Below are 4,994 nucleotides of genomic sequence, written 5' to 3' on the forward strand. Positions count from 1 at the left end.
TATCACTTTCTGCAGATGGAATCCAGGTTTTGGGGGCGGAAGTAGTTTTTGTCTAGGACTGAGCCATTGTTTTCGGCGTTTAATATTTGCGTAGAGAATCCATTTTATCACCAGTGACAATTCTGTCCAAAAATGGTTCACGCGCATTACGCGCCAGAAGAGACGAAACAATGTTCACATGTTGGAAACGATGATAATCAGAGTTTGTGAGGCACCCAAACACCTTGTTTTTGGAGTTTTCTCATATTCCTTAGATGTTTACATATTGTTTCACGAGAGACATGCAATTTCAGGGCCATTTCACGAGTGGGTTAGACTAAACAAGCGTCTTCAGAGCATCAATATCAATTCCAACATGTTGGCCCCTGCCATCACAGTTTTTAAAGGCTAAAGTCACCTGAAATAAATTTGTTGAACCATCTTTGACGCTTACGAACGTTCAAAACATTTTCATAAACTTCTTTGATATTCTTTGTGGCTACAGAGGCGTTGTCTCCCTTCTTGTATTCAAACAGCATTACATGCCAAATGTGTGTCTCGTCGTGTACCATCACCATAAGGGATTAGAGCATACTAAACTTTACACATTATATATGGCTACACTAACGTGACGCTTAGGCGGTTCGTTTAACTATTGTTGCGTATCTGCTTGTTTGTTAATTTCCCGTAGAGATTCTTTCCGAGAAACTTCAGCGACACAAGTCATTTTTTGATTAAAACTAGTTTATTCTTTCTCGTACCTCGTCACTCTAAACTTAAAAACTTTTATAACACACGCTATAAATCACAGTGATTCACTCGCTTTACTTATGGTGCCTACTGGTCGCTTGACTCAATTATCTATCTCTTCAATCCCGCCAGGCTTATATACTAAAAAGAGGGCGTCTCGAATGCACTCGGACCTTCACGATCATTCGAGAAATTTCACGCATGCTACCAACCAAACGCACCAGCAGCGTCACGTGACTTCCGCTGTCGTAACACTATTATACGTGATGTACGTTTTTTACCGGTGGTTAAAGAACGTATTCCAAAACGCGACATTAATTTCTTGACGACTTAATATTTATATAAATACATGCTTATAAGTGTAGGCAATATTTTAAAGACTAAATTTATTGTTGAAATTGGAGGAAGAACAATGCATATCTCAATGAATATGTAAAAATTTGTTATTAAACAGGAATAGCATAAAAAACGCTCATTAGATTTTCAAATATTTTATACAAATTTTATAAAGTAATGTCAACTGAGTATTTGCATGTTGCTATTTATACAATTGTCTCTTTTATCATAAACACTTAATATTTTCTTCGGAGATTTAACGACTAAAAATAAGATTATTTTTTGGTTTTGAAATGATAAGAATGGATTGAAAAACAAAGGAAAAGTAATAATTTTTTTGAAGTATTTTGCGTTTTTTTTTTTTGCTTTTGAGTAACGTCAACTCACAACTGTACACGTTGAAATCTGACCTCAGATGTCGCTAATAATTGTTATCAATGTGTTTGTTTCAATTTTGGCTAAAGGTTTTAATTTCAGTAGTCTGAGTGATTCGTTTCTGTTTTAAATTTATATTGAATGAAGAACTCAAAGAACCTCCAAAAGAAGGTACTGTTTAACTTAAAAGGAACAATAATATGTGAAGGGGACATTTGCAATGAATATTGCTAAGCCTAATGTACATCAGACTAGGCTATTTGCTATAGAATTAGAATTTAGAAATAGAATGATACTAATACTAATTTTTAGTATTATACTGGTACATTATTTTCTCTGACTTTTGTCCATTAAATTATGGAAGCAGTAATACTGCTATGATGATCATAACAGTAGTTACCATTAAATACACAGGTAATAATTTTGGCATAACGTTTATACCAAAGGTCTATTACTTAATGATATTAAGGAGAGAGAGAGAAGTAGACAGTGACACTACAGTACTAACACTTACGTAACAAAACTGTTGACTTAACAATTTGACTACGAACTTTTACCATTAGGACAGTCATCTGTATTACAGTCTAAGACTAATGACTATATCTAACCTGCTTTTATTTATTTATTTTTTGTTCAATAGAATGGCATGGCTTCTCATGGTGTATATTGGTTATGATGCTGTAGTAATACTATGAGATAGTTCATGATATTCATTATAATTATTAATTTATGTTAATTATGATGTTTGGAAAAGTTGTATTGAAAAATTAGAAGATTTATAGATGCATCTTTGCATTTAAGTTTAAAGAAGTAATAAATACATCAGGAATATGAAATTATGGATTTTTATCATATGATGCCATTCAGTTATTCAACATGCCAGTGTTGAGTTTGTTACATCTTTAAGATCTTAATGCAAATAGTTAACTATGTATCTTAATTTTTCTAGTGTAATTTTCCACTTAATTATAATTATTTAAAAGACAACAGAAATTATAATAAAATTATGAAAGTAACTAAATATACAACAAGAGGGAATCTATCCAACAGTAATTAGTGATGGAAATAGAGAGTGAACACTGAGAACAAAGTGAGTTGACTATCGGATTGGAGAATTTCTAAATAACTAAAATGTCAAGGTCTAATTATTAGCCTAAAAAAATCAGTAACAATAATATTTTTCAAGTTTAATGGTTTAATTAACTTCAGAGTTGGTTATTTGATAGTCGTTGACTTGTACATTTTAGGGAAAAAAGCAACTTTCTGAATGAAAATGTCAATAGCAAAAGTCAGTATTATAACTAATTTAAAGATCGGTTGCAAGTTATAAAATTTGAGCTTTTAACCAGGAAAGATATTTGAGAATTTAGTTTTACTATTAGTCTGTGATTACAGGTATAATGAAAAAGCTGATGAAATTATGTAGATTTAAGTAAAGTAATATGGGCCCAGGAGCCCAAAACTAACTCAGTTTTATGACTTATTTATACTTGCATATAACTTATGGACAACACAAGTCTTGATGGTCTGTCTAGGCCATTCTATCCACTAAACTTTAAAATATAAATAAAATACTCAAAGGCAGCTCTGACTATTCAAATATTATCAAGCCTTCCCTTAAACTTCTTTAAATTAACTGCATCCACCACACTGGAAAGTTAAACCATTCCAAAGGCCAATCATCCTGTTATAAAAATACAGCTGTCTTAGTTGAAGATGACTCCAACCCAGTCAAGATTTATATTTGTGTCCTTTAGTCCTACCATTCTCAGCATTAAGTAAAAAAAAAAAATGATGCATCAACACAATCAATTTCCATAATCTGAAACAACTCGGTCAGATTCCCTGTAACAATTTCAAAGATCTGAACTTATCATTGTATGACAACCTTTCCATCCCAGGTATCATCCTAGTAGCCTTCCTCTGATCAAGACTAAATACAATAGTCCCAATATGGCCTAGACTTATATTCAATATTTTTGTAGATACAACCTAAAATCCTATTTGTTTTGCCAGTAGCAAAAACACTGAATGACTTAAGAGACTGATCAATTAGAATACCAAGGTCCTTTTCTTCCTTAACACTCTTAGTTATGTAGTAATATAATATACTTAGCTTGTTTTATAATTTGCCAGTAAGCTAAAGTCGGGTTACGCTCGCCAAGTCTAATCTAATATGTGTAACACTTGAACCACCAAGCCTAATTTAACACTTTAATCCTAATACTGTTATTTACCAGTCTTATTAAATCATCTTATCATTTTTGTAATTAACGTAAATTAATTACTACAAATAAGAATATTAATCAGGTCATTAAACAGATTTAATTTAATTAACACTTATAGTCAAAATAGTTTAGAACTTGATAAGATATTCACTTTATATGATAATTGGACAATATGGATAAGGTCAATATAATGTATTTTTGGATCAAAATTTGATGAAGGTAAAGTTGACCTAAAACAATTGCCAAGTTTGTTTTCCATATTTATACGGAATGAATTTTGAGAAATAACATAAAATTTTTTTGTAAATAACTATGGTATTAAGATGCACGTAAATGTTTTACTTACTTAAGTACTTAACACATAAATAGACTTCAATTTTTCTGATATAATTTCATTATACTTTCAGTCGATAAGGTAGTGGTACTGATAAACTGTAGAAATTAAAAAAATAAATGAATTACAGCTACAACACTTGTTGTTTTATATTTTAAAGGATATCATTATAGTCATTCAAGTCTTGTTGTTCGTTTACTAATAGAATTTTAGGGTATGTTAATAGATATATCAATTACAAGTCAGAAGAGGTAGTTATCTTTCTCTACAAATCACCAAGCCTTGTTTGGAATACTGTGTACTGTTTTAGTTTTATCTAAGAAAGATATTGACATTGATTGTCTAATGAAGTTTTCACATTTTGCCCATCTCATAACCAAAGCTGAACAACCAACTAACAACACCTCTGCATCTCAAACTGTGATAAGCTTATCATGCCTGAGATGGGTAAAGAGTGAAAACTTTGTTGAAAATCAAATGTCGTTATCTAAGAAAGGATATTGGTTTAATAGAAAGGGTTCAGATCCTTTCTAATAAGTCAATATTCATCCTTTGAACCAACCATCCTAGTAGTCCCCTTTTGAACCCTTTCTAACAAGTCAATATTCATCCTTTGATCCATCCTAGTAGTCCTCTTTTGAATCCTTTCTAATAAGTCAATATTCATCCTTTGAACCATCCTAGTAATCCTCTTTTGAACCCTTTCTAATAAGTCAATATTCATCTTTTGAACCATCCTAGTAGTCCTCTTTTGAATTTTGAACCCTTTCTAATAAGTCAATATTCATCCTTTGAACCATCCTAGTAGTCCTCTTTTGAACCCTTTCTAATAAGTCAATATTCATCCTTTGAAGTCAATATTCATCCTTTGATCCATCCTAGTAGTCCTCATTAAAAAGGGTTCAAAAGAGGACTACTAGGATGGTTCAAAGGATGAATATTGACTTATTAGAAAGGGTTCAAAAGAGGACTACTAGGATGGGTTTTAGGGA

The sequence above is a fragment of the Limulus polyphemus genome, unplaced genomic scaffold (genome assembly GCF_000517525.1).
Source record: "Limulus polyphemus unplaced genomic scaffold, Limulus_polyphemus-2.1.2 Scaffold2846, whole genome shotgun sequence".
Lineage (NCBI taxonomy): Eukaryota > Metazoa > Arthropoda > Merostomata > Xiphosura > Limulidae > Limulus > Limulus polyphemus.